Raw genomic sequence first — 12,130 nt, 5'->3', positions numbered from 1 at the left:
GCGAACTCGGTGGGTCCTTCCAGCAGGTGGACGCGCGGGCTGGTTTACGAGTCATCGTGTGTCTTTGAGTCCCGGGCAGGGAACCGAGCGGCTCCAGGGACAAACTCGGGCGCCGCAGGGGCGGAGCCAGCCGCTGGCAGGCCCCGCCCCCCGCATCCCGCCCTTGGTGAAAGTCCCTGTGGGACCCACTCCACCGTCCTTATCCGGCCCATTTCCTGCTCTCCAAAGGAGTCCTAATCCCCTTTGTCCCCACTGATATCTATTGACATCCATAGCTTTACATATTTGCAAAGTGTATTATTTCTCTCTTTTGGATGCTAATTGATAGCATTCATTAGGTCAGTCCGGTTTTGTATAAAACATCGTTTTGCAATAGGACCATTTCTGGCTTGTTTGTGGAAGATGCAGGCTGCCCACTTCAATGGGATCTTCCACGGGTCTATCAATCCGCACGTTAATACAGGTTTTACATGTCGCCCCCAGGCTGCAGAGACGGTCACCATTCACATCAGAATAAGGGCATAGACACAGAGGACAGGTTTTATTTGCAAGGGTCCTAAGGCTCCAGTGTCCTCACACCAATTTCTGTCGTTGTTGTGCGCTCCCAACCTGCTGGTGCCACATTTCATATGAAAGACGTCATCCTGCGTGTCCATGGGTTACAGTCCTAATGACGCAAACAAGCAAGGCTGTGAGTATTCGTTTCTCTTTCCCATGTCTCCCTAGTCTGCCCTCCAGAGCCCTCTCTCCAGGCCTCTGTCCTTCCCCATTTTCATTCTCCCCAACCTTGCAGGAGTGAAAGAATGTGGGGAATTCAGGAGTTGGTGTGATTGAGCACTCCTTACATCCCAGCCTCCCTTAGCTGGCGAGAGTCATGTATTAGCTCCTTTGGGGGAAGGTCCCCAGCAAGCAGAGAGCTTGCCTGCTGTAAAAAGCAGCCGGAAGGAGATGGTGTGGGCGCAGCGGGCCTCCTGAACACCTGTCCCGGCAGGCGGACCGCCTGCTCCTCTGTCGCCGTGTGCAGCTGGGTCTCCAGCTCGGGTCAGAGCTGGAAATTAGAAAGGTCTGGCATTGGAATGAACAGACACAACCTGGTCCTGGGTGATATTTATGGCCACCGAAGAAATTCAGAGGAATGGAGACCACAGGGGAGGAAGGGATTTAAAAGTATTATGAGTTTACAAAAAATCAGGTCACGTTCTTGGTAACCACTTTCTTCTGAAGGTGCTGTGCCCTGGGCACCCCCTTTTAGCTGAGGGAGCTGTGCTCTGGAAAAGGCCGGGGTGAGCCCACAGAGCCTGCCTGGTGAGCTTAGGGCCGCAGTGCTGCTCTACCAGGGAGGCCCCTGGGACCAGGCTGCAGAGTTCCAGGGCACCGGCTTGCAGAACTTTGCAGGCTTGGTGTGGGTGACCGGCCTGAATATACGTGGCTGTTCCCACTAGGTGCTTTCAGAGAGGTGGGAGAGGCCTGTCCACCACCCAGGACCCCTACCCCGCAGCTCGCTCCCTGGGCCTCCCTGTCAAGTGGCTGGGCCACCACCAGTGTTCACCCCCTTTGGTGAAAGTAAGGACGGAAACCCTGTGACATGCCCCGTCCCCGCCCCCCCTTGGGGGGAGTCCACCTGGGCCTCGCACCCCCCAGTACCGGGAAGCTGGACTGTTTGAGGACCTGCATTAACTAGATACACCGGGCGGCTGATCGTATTCGAACCCTGCCAGGGCACTGGGCATTAGAATGCGGAAACACGCGCGGCTCCTGCCACCCCAGCCGCCTTCTGCTGCTGACGCATTTGCTCCCCGATTTGCATTCATAGCTAGTGCTCTGGTTTGTGTCAATAACACACCCACACAAAAACCCGCAGTTAGGCTCCTACACCCGCCCGGCCGCCCCCGCAACATGACGTTTCATCCGCTCCTCTTGCTGCAGCTCCAACTCTGGCCGTGCCCCCTGTCCAGCCCGTTGGCCGCAAACCCCGGTTCCCCCCTCTGCCCTGGTGTGCGCGGCGCTGGCCGGACCCGCATAGACTCGGCTGCGTGGAGCTCGGGGCGCCTGCCCGGTGTCCACCTGCGCGGCCACAGCCAGCGCGCAGCGCGCGGAGCAGGTGGTTAAAGCAGCACGGAGGCAAGGCCGCCTGCCCCACCCCCTCCCTTGCTGCAGCGGGCAGGGGGGCTGGGCGCGTGCCAGGCGTGACGGCCCCGCAGCGTGATTTATGGGTCTGATAATAAAAATCCCATTAGGCTCCTCTCATTGAGAAAAAGGAGCAGGAGAAAAAAAGCTGTGTGTGTCACCGCGCCGCATTGACGCAGGAGGCTCTGACGCCAGCAGCCAGGCGGGGGCGCGGGGAAGGGGGCGCAGGGGGCCCGCGAGGGGAGCGCGAGGGCCGGCTGTCCCTGGGCCCGCGGCCCCACCGCCCCGGCTGCTGCTGCACCCGCAGCTCTCCCCACCCCACTGCACCCCGGTACTGCTCCCTGCGCCTCAGCACCCCTGCCCTGCCCCTTCTCTCTCCCCGCAGCCCCACACCCTCCTCTGCCGCACCCCCTCCACCCTGGCACCGCTCTGGGGACCCTCGTGCTACCCTTTCAGGGCCCTGCCGACCCCCAGCATCCCAGCAACCCCCCACTCTTACCGGGGAGAGCGGGGAGGATCGGAGCGGGATGGAAGAGGAGTGGGCGCCTGGCTGGAGGGGGAGGGATTCGGCTGTCCCAGGCTGGGGGTGGCCACGGAGCTTGATGCCCAAGCCGCCCCCCTCCAGACGCCAGCACTGGAACCCCCTAGACCCACATTGCCCCCAGACATCCTCCCCAGCCACCTCTCCAGCAAGTGCCTATTGTTTGTGGCCTGAGAATCTACTCGGGTCAGGGTGACTTTTCTGTTAAAAGTGTCATCAGGACAGGAAAGAGATTGGTGGTGTGTGCCTGAGTGTGCATGTCCGAGCCAGGGCACCGCGCCCGCCTCCACATGTGTTTCCTCTTGGAAAATTCTGGGCCTGGGCGCAGAGAAGCCACAGCGGTGCCATTCGCTGTGGGCAGCAGAGAGCCTGGGAGAGGGGCCTGGGGAGATGCTGCGCTGTGGCCTCAACAAAGGCTGTTCCTCTATCAGCACCAAATAAAGCTGCTGCATGTACACATCTGCATTTCCAGACCAGCGGGCTTGTCCACACGTTCCAGAGCACAGTCATCTGGGCCGGTTCACTCCTGTCTAACTGTGCTACCAAATTCACATTATAGGATAGGCTTGAACTTGGTAGGCACAGTCAGCCCCCAGCTGTAAGTTCTGACATTTCTGCTCTCACCCACCTGATGTGAGCGATACATTGTCCCCAGTGTCCTGGTGGCATGGAACCCCCCCCCACTCCAGTAAAGACCACCCTCCCTGGTAGAGTCTGAGAAACCCCCTTCCCGCTGCCGCTGATAAACCGGAAGTATGCCTCGACTTCAAAACAGGAATGTCGGGGGCGGAGACACCAATATTCACAGCAGCATTGCTCACAGTGGCCAAAAGGGGGACACAGCCCGAATGCCCATTAGCTGACAAATGGACCACCACATGCAGATCCACGCAGAAGACTAGGATTCAGTCATAAAAAGGAATGGGGTTCTGACATGAGCTCTACATTGGATGAAACTTGAGGATGCCATGCTAAGTGAAATGAGCCAGATACAGTAGGCATACACTGTATGCGTCTTCCAGGATGAGGACCCTGGAGTCATCAAGTCCACAGAGACAAGAAGTGGCTGGGGGGGGGGGGGGCAGGGGGGGGGGAGGGAGTGTTTAGTGAGGACAGAGTTAGCGTTTGGGATGATGGGAAAATCGTGGGACCAGGCAGCGGTGACTGTTTCACAGCATTGAGAATGTGATTGATGCCACTGAATTGTAGACTTAAAGATGGCTAACATGGTCGCTTTTGTCACATATATTTATCATATTAAAAGCAAATATAAGTATGTCTTAGGGTATTTCTCCTATGTGTCGTCTTCAAACTGCTACCTGTGACCACAGTGTCCTCTCAGGTGTGACTTCCGCTTCTACGACACCCACTCACGGCACCTGCTGCTGCCTCAAAACTGAATGAGAGAAGATACTAAAAGTCACTGAGGGCTTTCTTGCCCTTTCCTATTTCGCCAAAACGATCATTATATCTCTTTAAGAATGTTTGGGAGTTGACTAAATTCTTTCTTTGCTAGTGCCCTACATTAGGCACCTGAGACCCCCCACCCCCAGTACTACATGGACACACACTAACATAATGGAATTTTGGAAGACGCAGAATTTCCACGTCTTTGGTTATTGCTGACCTACGTGTATTAGTCTCTTGTTGCTGCTGTATCCAACGTAGGGGCTGAAAACAACTCAAGTCACCATCTCGCCACTCTGGAGGTCGGGGGTCCAACACGGTCTCACTGGGCTACAGTCAGGGGATCAACAAGGCTGTTTGTGTTCCTTCTGGAATCTCCTCTGGAGAAGCCCACCCCTGCTTTGCCCAACTTCTGGAGGTGCCTGTGGCCATGGCTTCTGGCCCCTTCTTCAGCGCTCTTCCTCAGCACAGCCGGGGGAAGCCTTCTGTTAAGGATTCGGGGGCCTACCCTACCTGGATAATTCTGCGTACTCTCCCTGTCTCAACGTCTCTGTGCGTCTCCGTGCGCGGCCATGATCACACTGCCAAGTCCCCTCTGCCATGGGAGGGGCCGCACTCGCCCGTCCTGAGGATGAGGGTGAGGGCATTTTGGGGGCCAGGAGTCCGCAGACGACGCCACGGCGTGTGCACAGAGGCCCCACACCGGCTCGCTCTCCACTTAGGAGACTTTCACCAAGGTTCTCCTGTGTGATGAATTCCTCAGTGACGTCACACCTGCCCCAGGGTCTGGGAGGGTGGTTCTGGTGTCTCCATTTCCCCCCAGAAAGGTCTTCTCCTTGCCTCGAGTCACAATGGTGCCGCTCCTCAGATGAGTGGCAAGTCTTTCCTGGGAGTCTCTCTTGGCGGTAGACGTCCCTGGTGACCCCGCAGGTTATGTCCCGGGTTGTGGGGGTGGCATCCGCTGGCCGCTGGGAGCCTCCACCGCTGGTCCTCTACCCTGAGCGCCACTGAACACGCAAGCACAGCCGGGAGACTCTGAGACAGACATGACCCTTCAAGGTTCCTGTCGTGGGGGCCCTGGGCGAGGGCGATGAGGGCCTGGGTGCTCCCCAGCTCTCAGCGCAGAAGGCTAGGTCGCTCCCACAAGCAGCCTGACAATCAAGTGCCTCAGGGCTAAGGCGGCGGCTGCAAGGGAAGGAAAGCCCAGAGCAGGCAGACCGGGTCCCTGGGCCTGGACTGGCGCACATCAGGTTCTGCTCATGCGCTGGACCAAACTCTTCCCGCGGTGGCCTTGTCTGACTGCAAGGAGCCTGGGAGAGGTCTGCTGGGGCAGGGGGTCCTGGGCGGAGGGGCGGGGTTCTGTGGTTCCCCCACGCCCTCTGCCTCTGGCATTGCTGGCCCTCCTGCTCCTGGGCCGTGCTCCGGCCTGGTCCCCCCCCCCCCCCCCCCCCCCCCCCCCCCCCCCCCCCCCCCCCCCCCCCCCCCCCCCCCCCCCCCCCCCCCCCCCCCCCCCAGTCCCCTGCCCTGCCCCGCAGTCCCCAGCTCACAGTCCTGCAGGTTTCTTCTTACCACAGTGACTCCGCCCCTCAGGGGCCCTCACAGTCTCTTCCTCTGAGAGCAGCCATAATTAAATTATTTTTAAGATGGTATTTCTTGAATTCCTAGGCGCTGGTGCAAGGCAGGGAGACCAAAATACATCCCCAGTTTCCTCTCTAGAAGCGTGTGATTTTTTTAAAAAAGTTTTTTAAAAGTTTATTTATTTTGAGAGAGAGAGAGAGCTCTAGCAAGGGAGAAGCAGAGAGTGAGAGAGAGAGAATCCCAAGCAGGCTCAGCACTGTCAGCGTAGACCCCGATGCAGGGCTCGAACTCACAAACTGTGAGATCATGACTTGGGCCAAAACCAAGAGTTCAGGGCTTAACAGACTGAGCCCCCCAGGCAGCCCTAGACACATGTGGTCTTGAGCTGGTGATGTGGGCAGGAGAGAGGGGCAGGTGCCGGACCTCGGGGGAAACAAAAGCGCATCTGACACTATCTTCCCGCTTAAAGCCCCTTGATGCCCACCTGTGGCCGTAGGACAGACCTGAGTACCCATCGCAAGGCCTGGTGTCACCTCGGCTTTTCAGAATCATCATTTAGTGCGTATTTGGCTCCAGCAACATGCACAGAAATAGCAGATGGAAACTAAAATTATAACAGTGTTTGATGAACAAAGATGACCCATTAGGAACTGAAGACTCATCAATCACTGTTAATATCTGAGCATTGGACTATTTTTGCTTAGTTTTTACCCCGCCCCCTCCCTGACCTACCCACCGCTCACCTCCCAGTCTCTAGGACCTCTCTCTCTCTCTCTCTCTCAACCTCGCCTAGCACCACCCCTATTCTCTCCTCTCTGGGCTGGTGCCCCCGTGACTTGAGGTCCCTGCCAGAGATACCACTTCCAAGACACCTTCTCTTACCGTTTTCCACCTGGCGGTGATCTGGGACCGCGTGTGGGCTCCTGCCTCACAGCCCGCAGCTCCCCGCACTCACACGTCCACACACGTTATTCCCTTCCCGTCCCGCTGGGAATCTCCTCCAAGAGCCTCGGCGCTTCTGAGGGGCAGCCCGTGCCCAAGGTGCCCCACACCGTGCCCGGCGCATGGCACCGGGTTTTCTAGGAGCAGATTAATGCAGGGAAGTTGCGCGGCTGGGCCGGGCCGAACACGGATGTAGGAGAGCCCCTGTCTGTGGGCGGCGGGCTTCAGGCTCTCTTACCCGTGACCTCTGCCGTGCCCTTGAGGAATGGGAGAGGGCTCCGCCCCCACCCTGCCGCCCCGCTGGTGTGCTCTCTGGTCAAGCTCCTCTGTTCTGCTCGCCGGCTCATTTTTCCCAGGGAGTTTCCCGTTTCGGCCTCCTGTGAACTCTGCCAAGCCCACCATGTCCTCTTGCAGTTTGGAGCAGTGGAAATACTTCGTTGGCCATTTTCAGCACAGTATCTAACATAAATGTACCTCAAGATATAGAAGACAATTCACAGACACACACAATGGGTTTTTCTTGAGGGGACCTTGACATATGTGAAACAAATTGAAGATGTTTCCTGCCCTCCTTACTTGATGTGTTTAGAGTTTCGTCAGAGAGCCGTTGTGAGGAGTCTCCCAGCTCTGATCTTCGCTCCAGTGGAACGTGTGCTCTTACACACCATAATAACCCTTTTGCGACACTCATTGTGCAGATGGATGGTGAACACTGCCAGGCTTACCAAAATAAGGAGCTGAAAGAATTTTTGATCAAAGATCAGATCATCAATGGGTTACATGTTGCAACAGTATGTACTTTTATTTGTACGTTAGTCAAGACCTTAGCATTTCTCAATGGAAAATTCTAGATTTGCAGCAGAATATCTAACATTTTCTTTTTAATTTTTGAGAGAGAGAGAGAGAGAGAGAGAGAGAGATGGAGTGGGAGCAGGAAAGGGGCAGAAAAAGTCAGAGACACAGAATCTGGAGCAGGCTCCAGCCTCCGAGCCCTGGGTGCAAAGTCTCACATGGGGTTTACACCCACGAACTGTGAGATCATGACCTGAATCAAAGTCGATGCCTAATTGACTGAGCCCCACAGTTGCCCCGCTAACATTTCAGATCTCAGTGTGTTGAGGACTATCTCAAATCTGAGAGAAACGATTTCACAACTTTCATGCTTCTGTGTTCTCCGTGCACGGTAACCCTTGTGTTGCGCTGTTACAGGGAGCATGGGGGTTGGAGGAAAAGACGCCCGACCAGCAGCGGAGCTGTGCACTCTCCCAGGAGCTCTGACTTTCAATCCGGTCGCACTTGCCAGTCCTGCTTCTATGTTATAAAAAACGTACTTGCTCCGAGCAGGTACGTGGGTGAGCACCAGCTAGTCCCATTTGACCTCGGATGCGAGCTGAATCCTGGCTCTGTTCATGAACAGGAAATGCGAGGCCTCCGTGTGCTGGCCTTGGCTTGACTCAACCATCTTCTACCTTCTTGATGGCGCTTCCATCTGTCTCTTCCAGAGTTTTAGCCTCTAGTCCATCGGTACTGTTTCTGTCACAGCTTATCAGTTGCCATTCTAAAATCAAGAACGGTAGCATAGTTTGATCGTTTTTCTCCTCACAAATGGGTCAACGTCTGCAGTCACAGGAGGGACATCTCATGAGGACATTGAAGTCATTGGAAAATAAAACCACCTGCTTTACACCAAATGAAAACACGCTTGGTATGAAGAGAGTGGAGCCTGTGGTGGTTAACTCAGCTGGTAATCACTGAAAAGTGGTTTTTTTGGAGCACGTGAGGGGCTCCGTCCATCGAGCATCTGGTTTCGGCTCAAATCATGATCTCAGCGGTTTGTGGGTTCGAGCCCCGCATCGGGCTCTGTGCTGACAGCTTGGAGCTTGGAGCCTGCTTTGGATCCTGTGTCTCCTTCTCTCTCTGTCCCTCCCCTGCTCACATTCTGTCTCTCTCTCTCTCAAAAATAAATAAACATTAAAAAATGTAAAAAAAAACAAAAGAAAATTATTTCTTGCGAAGCTGGAAGAAAACTGAGGTGGTAAAACCAGGCTCCTCCTGACCTCCAGCTGATTCATCCCGAGGATGTGCCTGTGGCACACGCAGGGATTCTGGTTCCCGAGGGGCCGCGGTGGGTCGGTCAGGGCACAGGTGCCACAGCCCTGCTGACTGCATTTCCAGACTCCATCTGGCCTCCCTCCTCCCTCCCCGGTGGGAGGTGCTCAGCACCAGGTGAGGTGGTCCTTCCCCTCCCCCACCTCCTCCTGACCGGGGTCCCCTGTGACAGGGTCCCAGCCAATGAGACGTAAGCCAGTGCTGCAGGTTTCTGGGCACGGTTATCTTTTTCTTCAGGAGCAGGGACAGATGTCAGTCTCTCTTTTCTCCTCTCCACGCCTTGAATGCAAAATGGCGCCTGGGCGTAGGCAGCCATCGTGCCCAGGGAGGGTCAGCCGGAGGAAGGCTCCAGCATCAGGGAGGCGCAGACCAGCGCCAGCAGCCTCCCACGGCCACACCTGCTATTGTGTGAGGACAAGCAGGACGTGTGTCCATCGATGCCCAGGGTCTGACTGCAGTAACACCAGGAGAAAGGGTACTCTGGCACAGGCGCGTCCAGCACCGTCCAGAGGACTGAGCATTGTCGCATCCTGGGGCGGGGGACAGAGAGGGAGAGACACCAGGGCAGGCAGCTGGCGAGATGAGCGCTGAAGAAGGAATCAGCCACCTGGCAGATTCTGGCTTGGGGCCGGTGTCCAGGCAGGACATCATGGCAGAACGAGGGCGCGTTGGTGAAGGTGAGGAGGCTGGGGAGGCTGGCACTTCTGGAAACTTCAGGTGATGGTGTGGCTGGAGGGTAAGGGCCCCGGGCAGGCGGAGGGGGGTAGGGACAGACAGGGGAGCGAGAGCCAGCGCTCAGGGCTGTCCGTGGCCAGTGCCCAGTTGGCTTTGTCCTTCTGGGAGTGTCGCATGATGTTAAGCTGGGGTAGGATGCGGTCGGACATCATTTCCTAAGACTGCACTGGCCCAGGGGTGTGTTGGGTGACCTCCGCGTGGTGGAAGCTGAGAACGATGAGGACCTCACCTCAGACGGGAGGGCGAGGAGCGGGAGACGCCTCCACGGTGCTCGGGGACGGAGGTACAACAGTCTGGGGTGAGTTCGAGGCAGGTGGAAAGAGGAAGGGGATCTTTTTAAGCAACACTGGTGGCTCTCAGGCTGGGGCAAGAGCTGTGAAGAGCGCCGAGGTTTTCCGAGAGCCACTTGGAGGGCAAAGAGGGAGGACACTGAAGGGGCGCTGGGAGGGCCGGGGCCGAGGCTGTCAGCTGGTCTGGATGCCCGTGGGCTGCAAGCGTGTAGACAAGACAGCGGCTCAGGACAAGAGCCGGCAGCGTGTGGTGTCAGAGCGAACTTGGCCCTGCTAACCCGGTCCACTGGGCGGCCGGCGCGTCCCGCTCCAGGAGAGGCTGCTGTGTTAGACGTTGGTTCTCTCTTCACTACTCTCCGGCCAGGCCAGGGACTTCCTGGTCACTTAGAGTGACGGAGGAGAGGTACCGTATCCTTCCGTCTCTTTTATTTTATTGTCTTCCCTTGTTAGCTAACTAAGCTCAAACTAATTATCCTACATTGTATGGAAAGACAAGGGGGGAAAAACTCCTAAGTATTTCCCACTAGGTCAAAGGCAGCTGGTTCTGCACCCCGCCCCCCCCCCCCAGGTGGAAAAATGACCTTAGACTTTCAGGAACGGCAGCCACATTCTTTGTTAAAAGTTCCGTTTTCAAATAGCTTGTTTCTCGGTGAAGTTCTTTAGCGAGGGGGCGGGTGTGCTCCTGCGCACCTGTGCTCCTGCTGCTGGCCTCACACAGGTCACTCGAAGCCTCTGCATGTTTGGGGACACAAGAACCGCACAGGCAAAAGTGTTTAACCTTGTCCCTGTATAAAGATGGACGATAAGACCCAGAAGGAGGAGATTACATTTCTAGAGATAAACAGTGAGTTAGCAGTGGTGAGGATGAAAACGAACACAGACACAGGTTTCCTAAATTTCCGTTAAATATTTTTTCCCCTCACCATCTAGGAAGGAAGATATTCCAAAGCCTCTGGACACTTTGAGACCAAAGATAGATGACAGATATAGATAGAGGATAGGTAGGTAGGTAGATAGATAGATAATACTTTGTCATTTATGTCTATACATTTGGTTCCTTAAACCAAAGTGTTGTATAGTCGGGGAAAATATTTTTATCCCCATTTTGCAGATGAGGAAACAGTCACAGTAGCATCAGATGGTTTTTCCCAAAATCACAGAGCAAGAACATGACAGAATCGAGAATAGAAACCATTCCTGGTTCCAACTCCTCTCTTTCTAGTATATTTATCACGTGATACAGAGGAATTCCAGGGTCAGCGTTATCTGCTCCGCTCAGCGGACAGGAGTTACGGAAGCACGCGCTCACATTGTGTCCTGTTACGTTCTCTCGATCCCAAGGTGCCTGAAGATAAAGGAGCCTGGAGATACTAACCCTTGCAGTTCATTCCTTCCTTAAATTCCTTCCTTAAAACAGATTAAATATTTTTTTAATTAATGCAGATCTATTTACACTTGGGAAATTTTATTTATTTTTATTTTTAAAAAAGTGCTCGGTGACCCGTAAGCTGGTGCAAGCCTCTGGAGAAGCCCTTGCCACCACCTAAGAAAAGGGTGTTTATATTTACCCTGTGGCTGTGCAGCCCCACACCCCCCGTGATTCCCAGGAGCTGTGATCAAGCAACGGATGGTACATATGTAGTACGTGCTCTGTGGAGAAGACAAGGAGGCCCACGTACCTGCTCACCTTTACAGAAGGAAAGAGGGGGAAGAGAAGCCAGAAGACAATGAAGCTGGCTTCCTGCAAGGCGTCCGGGGGTGAGAGAATGGAAGGAACATGGGAGGGAAGGCCTCCTCTGTCTCAAAGGACGGCTTTGACTTTCAGAAGCATATTCACAGTACTTACAAACATAAAACTAAATCAATGACAATGGGAAGGGGGAAGACATGAAAAGAACCAGAAACAAATGAATCCAGTCATTTTTCCAACAAAAGACGGTGAAGGGAACTAGGAAAGAACAAATCCAAATGACTTCTGAGCACAGCCTTTGAGTCTAGATGCGCTGGACTTTGTAGCCCGCGGTAAGAGGTGTCCGGAGAGAATTGCAGACAAATCCTGCCCTCCCGTTGTGGTTGCTTTGTTGTGGTGCTGGCTGAGGGCCAGGGAGTTGGGAAAGTTGTTGGATGAATCATGGCACCAAGCAGATGAGCAAATCCACTGATGCTGTTGGGAGCAGGACTTCACTGTGACAGAAGAAACGACGCTGACTTCTGAACCATGTGAATTTAGCTGTATGTGCACACGTGCGCTTGTCTATAATGTGTATGTGCATATCTGTGTGTGTGTGCGCGCGCGCTCACGTGCTGCCTAGATGTCTGGGCTGCAAGGCCAGGAAGAGCAGACACCCACGAGCAGTGCGCACCTCTGTCCCAGACCTCGGCCTCTGTCTCCACAACGATG

The 12,130-nt window shown here is 55.1% G+C and overlaps 1 long non-coding RNA gene across 1 annotated transcript; it reads right to left on the bottom strand.

Moving 5' to 3' along the window:
• Nucleotides 1-514: 514 nt before the first annotated feature.
• Nucleotides 515-2,794, bottom strand: LOC115296914. The gene is made up of 2 exons (XR_003911138.1): nt 2,627-2,794; nt 515-667 (listed from the first exon to the last, which is right to left on the bottom strand). It is a non-coding gene; the product is annotated as an uncharacterized LOC115296914 (long non-coding RNA).
• Between the last annotated feature and the right edge of the window lie 9,336 nt (nt 2,795-12,130).

The sequence above is a fragment of the Suricata suricatta genome, chromosome 7 (genome assembly GCF_006229205.1).
Source record: "Suricata suricatta isolate VVHF042 chromosome 7, meerkat_22Aug2017_6uvM2_HiC, whole genome shotgun sequence".
NCBI classification, from domain to species: domain Eukaryota; kingdom Metazoa; phylum Chordata; class Mammalia; order Carnivora; family Herpestidae; genus Suricata; species Suricata suricatta.
This window is presented reverse-complemented; position numbering and strand designations above follow the sequence as displayed.